This window comes from Ailuropoda melanoleuca, chromosome 4, assembly GCF_002007445.2.
Source record: "Ailuropoda melanoleuca isolate Jingjing chromosome 4, ASM200744v2, whole genome shotgun sequence".
Lineage (NCBI taxonomy): Eukaryota > Metazoa > Chordata > Mammalia > Carnivora > Ursidae > Ailuropoda > Ailuropoda melanoleuca.
The window spans coordinates 118,171,861-118,193,648 of NC_048221.1; the positions used below are offsets into that span (position 1 = coordinate 118,171,861).

Here is a 21,788-nt window from a genome sequence, read left to right on the forward strand (position 1 = left end):
TGAAAGTATGGAAAAGAAGCATGACTTTCTAAAAGGGATTGGGGTTTTGGGATAAGGCTTATTTACTCATCAGAAAATTACAACTATGTTCAAAGACCTCGACAATGAAATTCCTAATAAAATGCCAATAATTCCATTAGGTTTTCAGTGCTATATACCAAAAAGTATGGGTATGAGGAGAAAGGAGTATTTGTATATACTTTGTCAATGAAATGATTTGGTTTTCTTCCTCTCAGATACACCCTTCAGCTTCTTGTTCTGAACTAAGAAAAAAGAGCTGCTTTTTCTTTCTTAACATGTCCTACCTTTGTGTTGTTGATTTTCTTTTTCCTTATTCTAGGTAGGACTTAACTACCTGTTGGAAGCAAAATCTCGCTAATAAGCCTCTTGCCGCTGCCAGCACACTCTAGCGAGGTGGGCGACAGAAACCGAGTCCCGTTTTTGGTAATGGATCATTCACAGGAAAATCTCCACAGCTGCATGGTTGAGAAGAAAAAGCCTTCCTGTCATCAAAACATTTTTATGTGAATGATAGGGTTCGTCTCAACTTGAAGGGACTTTGAAGATTATCCAGTTCAACCCCTTCATTTTAAGAACCAGAAAGCTGAGGGCTAGAGAGGCAAAGTAACTTGCCTCAAGTTTACCCCATCAGAGCTGGCAAAGGAACAGAGCCCAGTAAAGGAACAACCTTCTGAATCTAAGGTTGTGGCTCTACCCATCCCAACGTCTTGCCTCCCACCGCAGCGATGGTTCTAAAAGGCCAGTGCAAGAGGACGAGCAGAAACAAATGTCTATGAGTCCAACAAGTATATGGGCGTGTTTTCACTACAAAGATGTAAGTCAGGACACCCACTTTTCGACTTATCTCCTACTGACTTACAGTTTAATCTAGTACCTTCCTCTTGTCCTTAAACAAGGCTTGAACATCAAGTAGCAGCATACTTGAAACCTAAATACCCAAGGTACTGTATGTCCTGAAGAGGCTATATTTCTGGGAGACCCTTGCAAGAAAGGCCCATCGAGCACCAAGCGTGTTGCAGTCATGGAAAATCCCAGGACCATGTCTAGCACTAGTGCTCTCCGAATTTCTTCATAAAAAGGAATGACCCACTGTTTCAGCCCAGGGCTTCCTGACCAACTGCAACTGGTTAAATATTTGGTGCCAGAATCTTAGGAAAATAAAGCCAAAAAAGTGTGGTGGTGGTGGGGGCTTACACTGGAAGGGATGTAGGGTTCTTGCTTCAGGGGAAATGCAGCCCTCATACTTCTTACTGAAAGGAACAGAAGTCGACCAGGAGACAGTAAATCCCAGCCAAGAAGTGGGATTGAACAATGTTAAACCAGCTGCATAGCTGCCCAAAGGAATTTTAAAATGGCATGGTGGCTGGCCCAAAAGAGATTAAGGTCTCTCTCACAGCAGAGGAGAGAAGCCAGGATTAAACGGAAGAGAGTGCAAGGCCTAAAGAAAAAAAATAAAATTTAGCCAATAGGAAATTAAAAACTGGATTTGGAGATGGTCCAGACAATACAATAGGATATGGAAAGAGTCTTTAAAAGAAAAAGGTCCACTGAGGTCTGGCAACATCAACAAGGTTGAAGAATATGGGCCTTATGTGTTATGGAAAATAACTTTGTTCTGGGAAATGGGGATGTGCCAGAAAACAGCAAAACTACGTCCTTGTGCGGGGTTTGACTGCCACGCCATTGCCTGACAGAGAAGGGCAGGGGGGAGAAAACCTGGGGACCCTGATGGTCGCGAGTATGTTCTGAAAGCTAGTAGCCTAAAATAAGCAGCAAGAAATGACAGAGGTAGCAAATTACACTTCAAATCCAGCTTTCTAGTACATAAATTCTAGAAAACATGGCTAGCCAATGAGAGATTATTTTCTGCCTAGTTTTGAAACCCACTACTTCAAAAAAGATTTACTTATTCTTCAAAAATTACCCAGAGCTGGCTCCCGTTTGATTTCTAGAAACAGCTAGAAGTTCCAGAGAAAGTAAACCAAAATTTTGCCCTGATTTTAATCAATCATTATGTGGACAACATATATTCACCACCCATAGTTAGAGACATCCTAATGAATACCACCCTAAAAATACAAACAGCATCTCAGTCCAAAAGCATGGGACTCAGTCTTTTTTTTTTTTTTTAAGATTTTACTTATTTATTTGACAGAGAGAGACAGCCAGAGAGAGAGGGAACACAAGCAGGGGGAGTAGGAGAGGAAGAATCAGGCTCCCAGCAGAGGAGCCTGATGTGGGGCTTGATCCCATAACACCAGGATCACGCCCTGAGCCGAAGGCAGACGCTTAACGACTGAGCCACCCAGGCGCCCCGGGACTCAGTCTTGATCACCTCCCCACAATCCAATCATAACACTCTTCTGATTTTCTCTATTGGTTCTATCTCCATGCTCTCCCCTCCTCTCAACCTTATCGAGGGCTTCGCCATCTCTAACTGAATTCTCACAGTGGCATTCTAATGGGTTTTGTGCTTTCAGCCACTCCAAATCCATCCTCCATAATGAGAGAATGATTAACCTATTTAAACAGTCCAATCAAATAATGCTCTGTTTAGACCTCTTGGGTTTTCTCCACGGATAATAGCAGAAAGGCCATTGACACATGTCTTCTGGAGCTCATCCACAGTTGGCTTCTCAAGATCTGTGCTTTTCTAACTGACCCCTGCCCCTGCAACCTCTACTTCCCTCTCTTCTTCCTTATTGGGTCATTCCATGAGGATCAAACATTTTCAGATATCACCTTAAAAATATCCAAGAGCCTCCTTGCACATAAGCCCTTTAGCTAGTACCATATTTTTCAGCCTAAATTCTAACAGCCAAGGTTCTGGACCTTTCTACACATGCTGTGCCCTCTCCAACAATTTTCATATGTTCTTGGGTAGTTCTCATATATATATTACATATATAATATATATATATATTAGCATATATATATATATATAACATATATATATATATGCTAATCCACTGGAATGGCCGTTGATAAGGTCACCATTTTGTAAAATCCAAAGGACTCTTCTCGACTGGTATCTTCACAGACTGCTCAGTGGTATTTAATATGGTTGACCATTCTCCTCTTCTTAAAGTACCCTCTACTTTTGGATTCTGTGGTCTTATATTCTCCTGGGATTCCTTTTAATCCTGTGCCCACCCCCACACAATCTTTTACCTGTACTCCTAAATGTCGGTGATTCTCAGGGCTTAGTCCTAGACCTTCTTTTCTTCTCATTCTATGATCTTTTGATGGCACCATCCAATCTAATAGCTTCAAATACCATCCATATCTGACAACTCCCAGGTTGTATCTCCAGCCTAGACTTCTCTTCCAAGCACTGGATCTAAATTTATCCAACTGCCTGCCTGATACACCCACATGAATATTTCAAGGGCAACTCTAACAAACCCAGATCATAAACGTGATATTTAAAAGAAAAAAAAACCTGCTTCATTTTCCCCTCTGTGAGCAATAGTGCCAGCAAATATCTACTTGCTAAATCCAGAACCAGAGTTTGAGCCTCAATATTCCCTCTCCTTTTACCCTACATCTGACCCAACACTATGTTCTAACCTAAGACCAGGTTCCATTTTCAAAAGATTTCTTTTTTTAAATTTTAAAAATTTTTTTATTATATTATGTTAGTCACCATACAGTACATCCCTGGTTTCTGATGTAAAGTTCAATGATTCATTACTTGCGTATAACACCCAGTGCACCATGCAATACGTGCCTTCCTTACTACCCATCTCCGGTCTATCCCAAAAGGTTTCTTGAGTCATTCATTTCTCTCCATCACACTGTTACTACTCTAGCCTGAGGACCAATATGTCTGGCCTGAACAACATCCTGCAAGACTCCTCCTGACTTTTCTCTTGCACCTTTAATCCCATTTCCAAACAGCATCCTGGGTGATGTGTGCTTTAAAAATATAGAGTATTGAGTAATATCAAATGTAAGAGTACACACACTGAAAAGGACACAAATATTTTATGAGCCTATAAGAAAGGGGAAAAAAATTCTGCAAGCTATTTTGCACTTCTTTAAAAAAATCACATCAACTATAAGAAGCACCCAAGTATTATAGTGTGAAAAAACATGCACCTTCAAAATGATGACATGTAGTATATCACTGTCCTTAAAATTAACCAGTCTGTTTCTTTTACACTTAGAATGATATCCAAACCTTTGATGTTTCCTGGGAGGCTTTGCATACTCTGTCCCTGACTCTCCAGCCCATGAGTCACTGTGTCTCCTTCCCTCTAAGCACCAAACACAGGTCCTTTTCATTTTCACTTCCCTGAATGCATCTACTACTCCCCTGCCTCAGAGTCTCTGCCATCACTACAACTCCTCCTGGGAACCCACCCTACCTGCCACCCACATCCTACTCTTCCAGCAGCTAACTCACTGTTTAGAGCTCAGCTCCAATGCCATTTCCTAAGAGAGCTTTCCCTCCTCCTCCTTCTCACTGATCTCCTCTTTCCTTCATAGCAGCTGTAATGGTTTGTAGTCACATGCTGTTTGGAAAGCTTATTTGCGCATTTACTGCTTGCCCTGTACACATGCAGATCCTTGAAGGTAGAGACCATATCTGTTTTGCTCATCACGACATGCCCATAGTTTGAAACGAAGTCTGGCACAGAACAGGTGTGCAATGGCAACATTCAGCATATTACTTGTTCAATACAAAAGTAAGCAAAGCTTCCACAATCCAGCCTTTGCCTATCTCTTTAGCTATATCTTATGGATCACTTTTTCCCCTTTTACATGTTCAACTGAAACTAATTTACTTAGCCAATATTTCATGTCTGCAAGTCTTGGCATTTATTCCAAGCCTGTCCTCCAAGTCTCCAAGCCTGTCAAGGTTCAGCGGGAGCCTCCTAGAAGCTTTTCTGACCCAACCGTGGGTTGAAAAATGTGTCTCATCACATAGCCTCTTCCTTCTCCTCACTAGACACTTAGGAAGACCCTAAAAAGATGGCACATCATATTCCCACCCAGACCAAGCCTGAGCACACACAGCCACAGCCTGGGACAAAGAACAACTGAAGCAGTGGCCCTGGGCTGGAAGGACAGCTGGTGACACAGCCCTGTTCCATCTGATCAAAAGCAACAGTATGTTACAGCTGCACTGGAGTTTAAGAAGCAGAATTTATAATGCAGGAACTTGTATCTGAAATTGTCAAAGGCAAACTTGAAAAGCTCTTTTAGAATGAAGATAAAAGAAAAAACTGAATGGCAAGAAAATAGTCATTTTTATACCCCAGAGTATGAAAGAGTTAAATACAAAAACAACATCACAAAGATAAATAATACACTAAGAAATAAAAGTATACAATTGATCACAACAGAATACAGAAAATGGAAAGGAAAAAGCTAGGACAGAAATAACAGCATTATAAAATTAAAAGGCAAATTAAAGAATGGGGGAAATATCAATAAAATATCGATAAATCATTATTATCCTTAATACACATAAATCAGTCAGAAAAACACAAACTCCATCTTATATAGGCAAAAAAATATTTCACAGAGGAGATAAATATAAGTTAAGCTCACTGATAAGAAAGGCACATTAAAATGAGATACTATTTTCTCCTTATCAAATGAACAGAAAAATAGGAACATTAGCTTCTTGAGAGTGTCAAGAGCTAGGTCTCATTGGATGGTGATGGAAGCAGAAACCAGTGGAACATTTCTGGAAAGCAAGGTGGTCCCAGGTGTTGTTAAGACCCGTAAGGTTGCCTATGTCCTTTGATCTTGTATTAAGAGTCTTACAGTCTATTCTAGGGACATACATGATCACTGATGATAATAAACATGTATTTACAAGTGTATTCATAGAACACTAAATGGCAACAACAACAAAGGAAACAGTCTTAATCTCCATAATTCAGAAGATACTTTTCAAATATATGGTACAACCATGCTATGGAATTTATGTGGTCATCAAAAATTTATTTTTAAAGATCAAAATACAAATAATATAATGCAAAATGAAAAACTAAAGATAAAAGGTATAAGATCTTATTTTTTAAAAAATATATATATTTATTTATTTATTTATTTATTTATGTGACAGAGAGACAGCCAGTGAGAGAGGGAACACAGCAGGGGAGTGGGAGAGGAAGAAGCAGGCCCCCAGCAGAGGAGCCCGATGTGGGACTCGATCCCAGAATGCCAGGATCACGCCCTGAGCCGAAGGCAGCCGCCTAAAGACTGCGCTACCCAGGCGCCCCTAAAAATAAATTTTTGATGACCACAATTGTATTGATCAATTGATCAAAAAATTTATTTTTAAAGATCAAAATACAAATAATATAATGCAAAATGAAAAACTAAAGATAAAAGGTATAAGATCTTATTTTTTAAAAAATATATATATTTATTTATTTATTTATTTATTTATGTGACAGAGAGACAGCCAGTGAGAGAGGGAACACAGCAGGGGAGTGGGAGAGGAAGAAGCAGGCCCCCAGCAGAGGAGCCCGATGTGGGACTCGATCCCAGAATGCCAGGATCACGCCCTGAGCCGAAGGCAGCCGCCTAAAGACTGCGCTACCCAGGCGCCCCTAAAAATAAATTTTTGATGACCACAATTGTATTGATCAATTGATCAAAAAATTTATTTTTAAAGATCAAAATACAAATAATATAATGCAAAATGAAAAACTAAAGATAAAAGGTATAAGATCTTATTTTAACACTTAAATAAATGAAAACTCTAAAAAAAGAAAGAGGCCAAACATTAACTTGCTGGCAGATAAATGATTTTATACTTGTGAGCATTTTCTAAATTTTCTACAATAAGCACAAGCTACTTTTAAAATCAGAAAAAAAAATATATTTGAAAACAATTATTTGAAGATACTGAAAAGAGAAAATTCTTTGACTTGAGTGTATACCCAAGTATCAATGGCACCCTGTCCAGAAAAAACAAATGAGTAAAATAACTACATAAACAAAAGTAGAATATTCATAAATATTCTAAAACAAATTTAAAAACTGAAAACATTTAAATATTTTAATTAAACTGACCAAAAAAAAGCACAGAACGTCTTTTAAAAAAGTCTTTATTTTAAAATCAAGTATTTTGCTTGATATGATAAAAATTACATGAGAGGGCGCGTGGGTGGCTCAGTCAGTTAAGTGTCTGACTTTGGCTCAGACACTCTCAGGGTCATGATCTCAGGGTCCTGGGATCGAGCCCCTCATCAGGTTCCCTGTTCCATGGGAGTCTGCTTTTCCCTCTCCCTCTGCACCTCCCCCTGCTTGTGCTCACTCTCTCTCTCTCAAATAAATAAAATCTTCAAAAAAAATTACATGAGAAAAATGCTATTATTAATAATAGTACACACGTATTTTAAGTTAAAAAAAACCACAGGAGTTCTCAATAATTGCAACTACAATTGAAAGCAAGCAAACAAAAAAATTTTAATGCTTTTTAACCTAGCCAAGTTTTTTTGTTTGCTGCATACAAAGCTGTATTTGTTTAATTTCAAAAACTCTGTAGACCCTGCCCAAAAATAAAATCTGAACACTAATTCAGAGATTCTGTTGAATGAAAAGTAAAAACACTTTAGACCTAATCCCTTCTTCCAATACAAATGGCAAATTCCCAGTTGTAAATGTTTTCTACCGAAGAATGACTTTTCTATAGCATACAGTCAAGTACTGTATACAATTTTACTTTTTACTATGTGAAAATAAACCGTGGGCCAGTATGTTTCAGATCCCAAACTTATTTTATTTTCCTTTCATACACTGTTCCATTAAAAAATCACAGGGAAACATTCTTCAAAAAATATGTATAAAAAGAAGGGTAGGAAGGGATTGATATAATAAATACTCCAAAAGGCAGCCAAAAAAAAACAAAAAGGAAAGGAAAGGAAAAAGAGAGGCAATGAATGGAAAACAGAGTACAGATTTGAACCCCCTAATACCAGTAATTATGTTAAATATATATGAACTAAATTCTCCAATTATAAGATGAAGACTGTCAATCTGGACTGAAAAAAACTACCATATCCTGCTACCAAGAAAAGGGCCCTTTCAAAATAAGAACATGGAGAAGTGGGAAAAAGACAAACCATGCAAATTCTAATTGAAAGAGGCATATGTAATTATACTGATAAAAGACAAAGTCGATATAAAGACTAGAAGCATTGATAGAGACAAACTGGGACATTTCAAAGAAATAAAAGTATCAATACACCAGGAAGACACAAAAACTCCAGTATTTAACTCCACGGTCAGACAATATATAAAACAAAATCCAGGAAACTAAAATTAGAAACAGATAAATTTCCATAATAACAGGAGATTATAAAACACCCCTTCAGTAAATTATGTAATAAGCAGACAAAAACACAGTGAAGTATATACATGATTTAAACAACTTACAAACTGGGTCCTAATTAACATATATCAATCCAACTGCAAAATATATGTTGTTTTCAAGTACACAAGGAATATTTACCAAAATTGACCATATTCTGCACTGCAACAAATTCCAAGGATTGAAATCATTGAAATTATGTTCTCTGGCTAGGGAGATATTAAGATATAAATAACAAAGAGACAATAAAAATTCCCCAAATACCTGGATATTAAACAAAGCACCTTTAAATAATTCACTGGTTGAAGAAAAACAATGACAATGCATTTGTAATACTTTTATCTGAAAATAGCAAAAAACATGTCAAAACTTGTGGCTGCAGATAAAGCCATTCTTAAAGAGAAATATACAGCCATAACTATATATTAGAAAAGAATATATATATTATAGAAAAGAAGTTGGAAAACCCAATGATCTAAGGATTTATGTCAAGAAGTTATAAAGACAAATGAAGCCCAAAGAAAGAATATAAAGCAGAAATTAACATGATAGAAAATAAAGAGAAAAATCAACACAGGTTGTTCCTTTGCAAAGACTAACACCTGTGAAAGACTGATTAAGAACAAAACAAAGAAAGTACAAATTACTAAATAAAAAATGAAAGCCATCAGTAATACATTCTACAGACACTAAGGAGAAATAAGAAAAAGTATTATCAACAACTTGGTGCCAAAGAATTGGAAATTCACCTAAAATTCTACCTACCATGGATAAGTTCCTTGAAAAACAAAGTTACCAAAACTGTCATGAAAAGTCGAAGAACTGAGATCATTACTTTATCTTTTAAAGAATTCTTAACTGCAATTTTAAAACTTTTATAAACACCCCCCCCCACACACACACACAGACACATAAAACAAAACCAAAAACTTCTGGCCCAAATGACTTTACTTGTGAATTCTTCAAGGAATCTGAGAAAGAATTAGCATGAATCTTTTTTTTTTAAAGATATTATTTATTTATGTGAGAGAGAGAGTAAGGGAAAAAGAGAGCCCACAAGCAAGGGCAGAGGGAGAGGGAGAAGCAGGCTCCCCACTGAGGAGAAAGCATGACGTGGGACTTGATTCCAGAACCCTGGGACCACGATCGGAGTTGAAGGCAGATGCCCAACCAACTGAGCCACCCAGTGGCCCCTAACACGAAACTTACATATACTTTTCCAAAAGAAACCCAGAGGGGGCACTTTCAAAATTAGTGTATGAAACCAGAACAACCTTGAGTCTACAACTTCACAGAACATTCAAAGAAAGGAACATTAAAGGTTAATCCTCTAATGAACACAGATGCACATATTCTCAACAAAATGTTAGCAACCTGCCTCCAGGGATATACTGTATAAGAAGGATACTATAGCGTGACTTTTAGGTTTATTATAAGAATGCAAAAGGACTTTACAATAAAAAAACAAACAAAAAACCAATGTGGCTTAAATGTGTATGTGATGGTAGGCAAGTAGAGTAACCACGATTTACAACCACACGTCAAAGCTAGCACAACAAGATAGACATCACCTGGGGTCCAGCACTGTAGACCTGAATTCTCAGCCCTGGATTACTTATGCTTGAACTGCTACACAGAGAGAAATAAACTTTTATCTTGTTTAAAACAAACAAACGGGGGAAAAAATAGTCCATGTAATTCACCACATTAACAGAACAGAGGAGAAATACAATTTAAAAAATAATACCATTATTTCAATAGATGCAAGAAAAGCATCTGTAATAATTAAAAACCATTCATAATAAAGACTCACATCACACCACAAACAGAAGGGAATTCCCTTACCTGAAGAGTACATATCAAAAATGTCTATGGCATATATCAAAGTTTAAGAAAAATTCAATGCCTTTTCTACTGAGATAGGAAATGAGACAAGTAAGCTAGCTACCACCATTGCTATTGGAGAGCAGGTCCTAGATAGTGTAATAAGAAAAGGTATAATTACTGAAAGAAAATAACCTAGCACTACATTATTTATAGACAACATAACTATTATGTTCAAAAATCTAAAAGAATCTGCAGATAAACTAATATAAATAACAAGTAAATTTAGCAAGATCATAGGTATAAGGTCAATGCACAAAAAACAAATTGTTAAAAGGGTAGAATACATTTTAAATACCCTTCCCAACAATATAAAAATACTGAAAACTTACCTAGGAATAACTAAAAAATTCCAAGACTACACAAAAAACTACAACAAAACACCAAAACAAATGAAAGAAAACCTAAATAGAGGGATGTGTCATATATATGTATTAGAAGACTCTATATTGTAAAATATTAAATCTCTCCAAATTGATCTACTGATTGAATGCAATTTCAATCAAAATCCCAGGAGAATTTTTTTCTGGTATAAATCAATAAGCTGATTATAAAACTTATATAGAAATGCAAAGGGACATGAATATCCTTGACAATCTCGAATAAGAACAGAACTGCACAATTTAGAATTTACAGACATACATTAACGTTCATTATAAAGCTACTATAGTTGAGATGGTATGCTACTGACACAAGGATAAACCAACCCGTGGATGGAACGAAGAGGCAAAAGACTCATATATAGTTACACATGGTTCATGACAAAGTTACCAGTGCAAACCAGTGGAAAAAGCATACTCTTCCCAATAAAGGGCAATGATCCAATTGGAATCCATTTAGGACAAAAGTAAATCTTGACCTCTATTTCACACCATACACTCAAAACAACTTCAGTACTATTACAGATTCCAAATGTAAAATATAAAACAATAAAGCTTTTAGAAGACAATATAAAAGTGTATCACAGGGGTGCCTGGGTGGCTCAGTTGGTTAAGCATCTGCCTCTGGCTCAGGTCATGATCCCAAGGTCCTGGAATCGAGCCCCGTGGTGGGTTACCTGCTCAGCGGGTAGTCTGCTTTTCCCTCTCCCACTGCCTCTCTCCCTGGCCTTTGTTCTCTCTCTCAAAGAAATAAATAAAATCTTTTTTAAAAAAAGTATATCAGAATGACTTTAGGGTTTGCAAAGGCCACAAACACAAAGCACTGATCTCAAATGAAATAATTAAAACATTGGCCTTCATTAAAATTAAGAACTTGGCTTCATTTCAACTTACCCTTAAGACAGTTGTATTGAGCACATTTTGAATAGGTCTGTTATGCAGAATTAGATAACTAAAACAATACCCAAAAAGCTTATAAGGGTATGAAAAGTTGTTGAATATCAACCCTCACAAAGGAAATGCAAACTGACAGACACCATGAGAGATCCCTTACTAAGCAAGGCTAACCTTGAAAAGAAATGACAATACCAATGGTTGGCAAGGATGTGGAACTGAAACGCTCAGAAGTAGCTCTTGGCCATGTAAACTGGGAGGCCGAAAACCAGCTGTATCTATGAAACTGAGACATTCATATATTTTAGGACCTAGAGATCACATTTCTGAGTAATATCTAACAAGAAATCAGTGATTATTTCCAGGAAAAGCATGTTCAAGAATATTCATAAAAGCTTTTTTCTCAAGAGTCCCAAAATGGAAGTAACCCAAATGCCCATCAACAGTAGAATGGACACGTAAATACAGTGTATTTATACAATGCACTGCCGTACAGCAATGAAGATGAGCACTGCTACATATGAAGTAGATAAGCTTGCAAACATAAGGCTGGATGAAAGAAGTCAGACACAAATTAGTGCCTCCTATATGATTCCACCGATAAGATGTTCAAAAAGAAGTAAAACAAAGCCACGGTAACGAAGACAAAATAGTGCTCTGTGCGGGTAATGGGGAGAAGAATGGATTAAAAATTAGGAAGAGGCTCGAGGGAGGGTTCTGGGGGGCTCACTACCAAGTGTGCTCACTCTGTAAAAGTTCGTCAAGCTGTACCCTTATGATTCATGCACTTTTCTTTTATGTATTTTAAGCAATTAGAAAGCTTACTTAAAAAGAAAAGCCAATCCACACTCTTTCATTTCCTGGTTAAAGAACATCCTTACCATTTCAAAAGTTCATTTTCTTTCTCTCTTTTTCATTGGTAAGAGGTGTAGATTAGAGTAAAATATTAAGGGACTCTGAATAGTAATCCTGATCTTCCTATCTGTCCATAGTAAGCCAATCAAATACTGTGACATTTAATTTCCTCCAAGTACAAAATAAAGTCAAGCTATTTTTGCTTGTTTGTTTTAAACAGGAATACAGGTGGAAATAAGAGAGCGCATGTGACACAATAATCTTCCTTAAAAATATAACTACACTTTTATGTGACCCACTGCAAATCAAGAGAATTATGGGATTCTCTGTCCCAAAAATGCTACTATTTTTTTGTCTTGTAGAAGGTGAGAATTATTATGGAGTGAATTTTTCAATTGTTTATGTAAGGTTATAACAGCATTGCTATGTATTCAGAACAGACTCGAACTCTAATATTCTATGATATCTAACTTAGGCACTATGACTATTTATATAATGGAAAATGGAAGGCACATTTAATGTTCGAAGGGCAGGTCATATTTGACTGTGAAACATTAATGATGAGATGCTAGATCTGAACCAGAGCCCTTGTCAGCTCTGCTCCCTCCCCACAGTCTGCCTGAACCACGATGGGTTACCATCTCTCTCCCCATTCTACTCGGCCCTTGCATAAGTTTAAAAATAAACACAGCTAATAAAACATCCTTTCACATGAGGGTAAAATATAACATTAGTAAGTTTTTAAATTTTGTGATTTTGTTTGAACACCCAAAAGAGTCCTAAGAATTTTTCAAGTACTTAAATTATGTCCTGACTCTCATTTGCATGAGGTTTTCAAAGACAGTACAGTGGGACAAATGTACAAATTATCTCTTCATCATCCAAAATGAGGTCAAAAATGAAAATTCTCATGAAAGAAATCATTTTAGATTCATTGCTTTAAAAAAGATCCAAGAAGAGTATTTCAGCTTTTACATTTCAAATTGTACTAACAAGTTGATGCAGTGAAAGACCAAGAAAATGGGGGAAATGCTCTGTGTCTCAGGGTTCCTCACAGAGGGAGCTCACAAGGCTCAACTTCAGGAGCTGGAGAGGGCATGTGTCAGGACACAGGTTCCAGAGCCTGCAGTGTGCCCCGGGCGCCTATCTTCCCTCTGAGAGAAGCAGGACACAGGGTGGAGCTGAGGTGCTGCGTGGGGAAGCCATTGCGTGTGCCAGATGTTTGTGCAATTACAATAAAAAACCTCAATATTATCTGTTAAAATCCAAAACTAAGTATCTGTGACACTTAAGGGAAAAATTCTGAATCGAGTTGAAAAGCAGGGTATTTTCAATTAGACATAAAACATTTTTTTCTTTTGACAAAAGCTAAACCTGTATACACAAGTCATTTATGCTTCTTTTGAGAAAAAGAGGTCACAGTCTATTTCTGAACTCAAAAAGCCATTTCTTCCCATTATGGACTGACAGAATTTTATATAAAAACTGGAAAAATGAATGAGAAGGATTTACATTTGCTACAGAAAAGAAACATGTCTAAAAATGTGAAGGGAAGAAATGAGAAGAAAGATTTTTAGAAAAAAACCTTCTCTGCTCCTGAAGGTAAAGAATGGTCCTAATTTACGGTTATATAATGGACGGTACCACAAAAAGTGAAGTATTTGAATAAATTCTTCACGTTGAATTAATTCCATGCCACTCAGAAAAATTTCCTTACTTACAGAAAATAGCCTGAACTTCAATTGCATATTTCTAACACAATTACTTGCAAAAGATAATGTGTGAAATATATTTTGTGTTTTTTTTACACTCTATGAAAATTTTAAAATGTACTATTTTCTCTGAATATATTTATTTATAACCACGGGATTACCTCTGCATTAATTTAATAGCTGTACATTTTTACAACCAAGATTTTCCAAAAAAATAAACAACATCTTCTAACTTTAGAGTCACACTGTACATTTTCTCTTTTCATATAGTCTTTCTTACTCTAAGAGGTGCTGCCAATGAGGACCGGGAGAAAGCCCTAAGCACAGGCCAAACATATCAAACCCCAGATTCATCTTTTTGACACTTAGGCCCCAAAAGCAACATAGGATCGGCCAAAAAAAATTCCCACTATTTTTTACTATTCTAATTTTTCTCTTTCTATATTCAAATAGGAGGCCAAGAGAGATCAGTTATGAAGCCACAGAAAATAGACAGTGTATCTCTAGAAATAACAACTTCAATGTTTAAATGCAAATAAGCACCAGCACTAGCCATCGGTTTATTGGCAACTGATTCACGAACCATTTTAAAACTTGAAACCTTTTAAAACTTGAAACATTTTAAAACTTTGGGGGTGAATAGGGAAAGTTAGTCATCTAGAACTCTTAGGGAAAACAAAAGGTGAGGAATTAAAGCAAATTATGTATAAATGGGTTACTGTCCTATATTTTATATGATTTATGTAATTCATACTAAATAAATTTGGGGTTTAAAAGTAGATAGAATATAATGTAGTACTTCATTTATATCCAGACATGATCTTAGAACAGACAATTTAATTCAAAAATACTTATGTAATCTGACTGTATGTTGTGTATTTTGTAAGCACGGATCAGATAAAAACAAATAGATGTTAAACGCTCCCTCCTTTTAGATGACCACATATTAAGGAAACAAATGGCAACATAACTAGGGTATCAATGTAAAAAGTGTTAATATACTACATAGAATTCACATCCACGGAACACATCTATGGGGACAAGCTCCATTCTAAGTTGATACTTGTCAACACACATCAACATATTTAACTCTTATAATGACTCCGTGACTTCATTATGCACGTAGGGAACTGAGGCACATGAGCCTTAAGTAACTGCCTCAAGTTCACATAGCTTGGAGTAGAGTAAAAATTCAAGCTCACACACTGGGAATCCACAGCCTAAATTCTTAACCACTTCTGTACCCAATAATTATGCAGGGTGTCCTTTAGAGAATTAAGTCTTCAAAAAATAGGAAAGCCTTCACAAAAGTACACAATATACTCAATTTGGAGTTATCTTATTGTATCTGTTCCCTGATATTCCGGGGTGAGTTCACTCACCATTTATTGTGCCCTAACTAATTATTCTCAATGCCATACAGCTGTGAACAAGACCGATCGTGAGGTTTCACCAGCCTTAGTATCCAGGAGTGGGGTCTGACAATAAATAAGAGAAGGAAGTAGAATAAGGTGTTTAAAAAAGAGCAAAGGGGGGGGAGAATAGGAAGTGTTAGAGGGTGACTATGAGAAAGGGTGGCCAGAAAGCGTTCCCTGAGAAAGAGACATTTGAATAAAGACCTATTATAGAGAAGAGGTGACCATCTCTATACTTCTCAGTATAATAAATTTCCTTGTTTTAAGCTGTTCATTGCAGCCAAAAGCATTCCAAGTAATACTCACCCTACCCATAGGTTTGTCATGAAGAGTAAATGAGAAAACTGGTATAATGCACTTAGCATAGTACCTGGCTCACAAGAAGAATTTAACAAATGCTGGCTATTATTATTATTATTATTGCTATCATTTTAATAAAGTCATGACATCTCCAGTCCACTCACGCTGGGAGTCCAAGACCACCAAGGAATATTCTATCAGCTGGATGTCTAACAAATAACCAATTCTGGAATCAATGTATTAATGTTACAAGTGAAGCCTAAAGTATAAAAATACTACTCACAACAACCTTCCATGACCTACTAAGTACTCTGCTTGCAGAGGACATCAAAAGACTCACCAAGATAGATGCAGGAAGCCTGACGCCCCCGGCCGAGTGCTGGGTGGCAGGCGAAGGTGTGAGGGGCAGCTCACTATCTACAGACTTCACTTTCTGGCAGTTCCAGGTCTATTTTTTGGCTGCAAAGAAAGTGTTTACTTCTCGTCTACGAACAGATGATTTTCCATAGCTCTGGGGTTTTAAAAGGTCAGCAGTGATAAAAGGCTTAGGAAGAGCTCTTGAATTTCTCTGCTAGTATTATGAATTTCTTTATAAAAATGTTGATATACGGAAGACAATCAAGCAATGCATGGAAAATATGTATTCCAGATCCAAAAGCAGCTTATTCCAGCAAAATTTCCTCAGCTCTCTCCCTAATGATTTAAACATCCATTTTCACTTACTTCTGCAGAAGTACATTTACAGGAGGAGTGAGCGTGAAGAACAGTAGCCTTTACGGCAGGAAGCCGTTTCCCTTCTCTACCTGGAATGTTGTAGGGTCCTTTTCCTTTTTACATGTGGGGAGAAAAGTGTCTTATTGTTAATCTAAGTTCTCTTTCTTTAGAAAAGAAACATTCAGGATGTATTCTCTTACTAGATTTTTCAATTTTTGACCCTAAGGCTACCAAAACAACAACAAAAACCCCCAAAACAAAAAAAAACAAAAAAACAAACAAACAAAAAACACAAAAAAATAAACACAAAAACTAAAAAACAAAACAAAACAACAAAAAAAACCAACCCTAAAAATCTTTGGGCCAAGTAGCCAGATGTAACATATTACTGTGGTAGGGCACTTCAATGTCCTACTTGGCTAAATCATTTTGAAAAATATGTTTTCCTTGGTGACAGATATAAAGTTCTATCTCCATGCCACAAAGCCACCAACTGCCTCGGCTCACTGTCAACAATGGTTTTATACTTTCTTTCTATCCTCTTCATAGAAAATGTACCTAAAAGCCTGAAAACAAAACCATGCTTGCTCCAGATTAGTTTTTATTTCTTAGATTTGGCAAAAGTTGCCTTTACCATATTTTCTGGTTCCAATGAACACAAAATTAGCCTCAGAGTTTGAGCCTAACTTCTTCCAGGCTTTAAAAAAAAATTTTTTTTAGTAATGTCTACACCCAATGTGGGGCTTGGACTCACAACACTGAAATCAAGAGTCACAGGCTCTTCCGACTGAGCCAGCCAGGCACCCCTCTTTTAGTCTTTCGGATATCACCGTGCTCAATAAAGTTCAAGCAGCTAGCCATCCTGACCACTTGCCTCTGATTACATTCTCCCTTTCCAAAGAGTGAGCTAGCAAGAAGCGGTTTGTAGAAGATACCCTAAAAAGTTACAGGATTAGAATCTCTAGAGCTATTTAACAACAGGACTGGATTCTTTGAATACGCCGGGATTCCCTGTTCGGGTTGCATGTTATAAGAAGTCCCCGTCTCATCTTTTTAGTTGTCAAATTCTGAATCAGCATTAGAATTGTTTTGAAAGTAGGAGCAGAAGCTTCTGGTCACATAGCCTGTCTAAGGTATTATTTTTAAAATTAAGAAATAACATCCAAGGGAGGAAAATATAGGAGAACACAGAACAAAAATTAAGGGTTTTGATTTTTCCTTTCTTATGAAAAACAGGTAATTATAGAAACGCCTGACTTTTAAAAACAGAGGTTATTTTATTTTATTTTTTTTTATTTTTTATTTTTTAAGATTTTATTTATTTATTCGACAGAGATAGAGACAGCCAGCGAGAGAGGGAACACAAGCAGGGGGAGTGGGAGAGGAAGAAGCAGGCTCCTAGCGGAGGAGCCTGATGTGGGGCTCGATCCCACAACGTCGGGATCACATCCCGAGCCGAAGGCAGACGCTTAACCGCCATGCCACCCAGGCGCCCCAGAGGTTATTTTAAAGAGCAGTTTTAGGTTCACTGTAAAATTTCGCTGCAAGTTCCCATATTCCCCTGTCTCCCCAAACCCCTTTCCTCTCACCCAGGCTCCCCCACTATCAACATCCCTGAACATCTGTTATGACTGATGAACATACACAGACACGTCATTATCGACCCAAGTCCATAGTTTACATTAGGGTTTGCTCTTGGGGATGTACTCTGATTTGTACTCCCCTGTCAAAACAGAATTCACATGGACAAGAGGCTAACAGCCCTCAGCGGACAATCTCCTGCCCTCTGGTCTATTTATTGACAAGCTATTATCCCTCAGCCAGGGGACAACCAGTGTGAAAAAGGGTATCTGATAAGGCTTTTGCTTTTATGTGTTACCCAGACACAAAATTTCTCCGATTTCTCTCAATATGGAGGCAGAATGGCCAACCCAGCCTACCCAAGTTAGTATGGTACCAGCTTTCAGTTCCTTGCTCCAGCCTCAGATCTCCCTGCTCTACTTCCTTTTCCCACGGGGTTTATATCTTCCTAGCTTATTATGTCGTTTACAAGAAAGCAGGAATTGTTGCTGTTCACTGACATAGCCCCAGTACCGAGAATGGTGGCTGGCACCTGGCATACACTTAATATTTGTCAAATGAATGAATGAGGATGCTTTCTGAAAGACAAGGCTTCAGGGAGGGATTTGAGTCATGGTTTGGAGGCCAAATCAGCCATGACTAACCAGTTTCTGCAAGCCACCGGTGCTGTGTTGCTGGGCTCCTGCAAGGTCCCTGCTAGCTCAGTGTGGCCATTCTAAGGTGTGACCAGGCTGGAAAGCACAGTGAGGTCTAGACATGTCTGACGTCCCCAGCTGCACCTGTTGCATAAACTCTCATTCAACCTGGATGCCCAACTGAGAGCGCACCGAGGCCCCTGGCCAGAGCAGCATGCAGAGACTCATGCATGGCATGATGCAAAGTAAGAGGCCAGGGGGTGGGGGCACCTCTTCACAGGGGTCATGGGACAGGTGTGTGACACTTAGGAATCTGACCATCACAAGTTTCCCTACTCTCCCACTTGCACACATTCTGCTGTCAATGTCGAACCCAAACCCTGGGTCAGCTTATACATGGGATGATAAATATTTTTCATGAGTTAAAGCTCTGCAAGAATAACAAAAAATGAAAAAAAAAAACCTAAAAGAGCAAAAGAACTGTGTTTTTTTTAAACACATGAATAAGCTAAGTTGGGACATAAAACAGTGAACTTAGTGAAAGAGGTAAGTTTCCTTTGCTTTCCTACACGAGATAAACACTCTGGCTAGAGGATGTAGATGTGGCAGCAGGAGGAGATGAACCACAGTTCTAGGAAGAAGGGGAAGGAGAGAGGAGGAAGTTCATCAGAAGACTCCGGTTTCCCTGCACTTTTCCAACACCCATGTGTGGGATGGGAGAAAAACCACCTGCATAATATATATAGCATGTTGCAATCTGTGCTTATTTATTTATTTGGCGGGGGATAGAGAGAGAGAGAGAATCTAAGGCAGGCTCCATGCCCAGTGAGGACCCAATATGCAAGGCTTGATCTCACAGCCCTGAGATCATGACCTGAGCCAAAATCAACAGTTTCATGCTTAACTGACTAAGCTGCCCAGGTACCCCAATAACCTGTATTTACTTATATCTGTAAAGCATAACTATGTTATATTGTTTAAAGGCAAAAACATAATTTTCTGTATGTGCTATTTACTTATTTATCCCAGATTCCCTGCCTGGAAGGTAGGTTCCAAGTGGACAAGAACTGTGTTTTGCCTGGTACAATATAGGCACTCTGTAAATGAATAAGCCACGTACTTCGACTCTACTCCAGTTGAATTTCAAAGAACACTGTTGTTCTTCATGTCCTGTAGGAGAATCAAGGTGTTCCTCCTTTCTCTATCGGGTACATGCTCCCAGAACACCACATACAGAAGGGCAAGGGAGGGTCCAGTGGTGCTGTTTTGATTTCTGTACATTCTGCCATGCTACGTGATACTTGAGACAGCTTTTGCTGACGGGGTATGCCTCTTCACTGTGGTTCAGTAACTGGGACCAGATACCAACTAAGCCATGGGAAATCAGGGAAGGGCCCTCCTTCCCTCAGTTGGGCAGGATGCAGTTAGCCCAGCCGAGAGCAGGCTCTGCCAGCCCTGCATCTGCAAGTCTCCAGCTGCTCAAACCAGAAGTTCAGAAATAAGTTGGTGGAAGGGCATGAAGTAAGAGAGCCAGTCACTTCTCGGTGTTAACTCAAGTACTGTGCACATCAGTTCCACAGCTAAACCCTGATCACATGGGCTGGCTTCATCCTACACCACAGCCAGGGGTAGAATCAGGACATTCTGCTACTGCCACAAGTCTCAGGCTAAGTCCAACAAAAGAAAATTTGGACCAGTGTAACGCAGTGGAGTAAGCCCATAAAAAAATGAAAGCTTTGCAAAGCTTCTTCTAGAAAGAGAATAACATGCCTAATAATTGGGGAGATTTCTAGTTATACTGCCATATATCAGCACAGTATTCTAAATTACCTATTTTATTACTTATAAAATTGCCCAGTTTCTAGAGTAAAAAAATATGGACCAAGTGTAGTAATTTACAAAGTATTAGAAGTTTTCTAAAAACACATTTTAAAATTCAAGTCTTTGCCAAGTAGATGCCTAACGAAATTAGAACTGCAAGCAAATTAGAGTGATTATATAACTCCTGAGTTGCAGAAATCCATACTTAAAAAGACACGGAATTAAAAGAAAGTCGATAAGTACAAAAGACAAAATGGAGGTGAAGGTATTTATATTGGTATATTCTTCTGGAGCAATAAGTTTTTGGCTCGTGAGCATGTGAGGTGACCTGTGGTTTCCTCTGAACATCATTTCTGCGTGGCACTCCCATCAGTAGTTATAACGTGGACCATTTTTCAGTGAAGGAAGCTCTGATAATCTATGTTTCAGACCCAAATGAAGAATCGAGCCTGCATCTTTCTGGAATGCGGGGAAACGTGCATTCTGCCCATCGGTGTCATCAGTGACAGATGGGCTAGCCCCATGACCCCCGTGGGGAACGCCACGGTCTCTGCAGAACAACGTATGTATTCACGCAGGGTCTTTCTTAAGAACTTTAGGCTCAAGGTTCTAAATATAAAATTCAGGTGAAACTTGAATCACTGTGCCACGGAATCCCTGCAAATCTCTCATGGCCACCTTTAATGATGTTTTTCCCCATTTCCCAACTTCTGATGGCTTCCAAATCCCTCAAAATACGCTTGCTCAAACCGCACCCCACGCTATCTTTCACTTGAAGCCAAATCTGGCATCAATGTTTTGTCTACTCGGCAGGAGAGCAATTTCAACGATCTCCTGCTTTTTATAAGATCGCTTTATTCTTCCCAATATAATAATTAGTTTCAGATGAACCTGGTCACCGTTCCTCAGCTTGATTCCACTGTGGTACGAGCAAGGAGAGGAGCACTTCCTGCGCGCTCTTTTTTAGAGCAAAGAATTTGCGTACTATCATAGGCCCGAGACAGAACATTTGCAATTTACTTCTTTACAACTTAGCTGGCTTTTGATAACCTAGATGCTCCAAGCAATGGACTGAAATTATGATCACGGGACTCTTCCCAGTTTACCTTTAAAAAGGTTCAGATGAATTATTCCTCAATTTATCAAACTATAATAAATCATTAAGAACATAAATCTTATGAATATAAACAGTGCTATATCCCTGCAAACGCAAAGAGGTTTGCCGAGAGAAAGCCAAC

The 21,788-nt window shown here is 38.2% G+C and overlaps 1 protein-coding gene across 5 annotated transcripts in view; it reads right to left on the minus strand.

Moving 5' to 3' along the window:
* LTBP1 (latent transforming growth factor beta binding protein 1) overlaps positions 1-21,788 on the minus strand; it is a 229,319-nt gene that overhangs the window by 51,904 nt on the left and 155,627 nt on the right. The window lies entirely within an intron of this gene.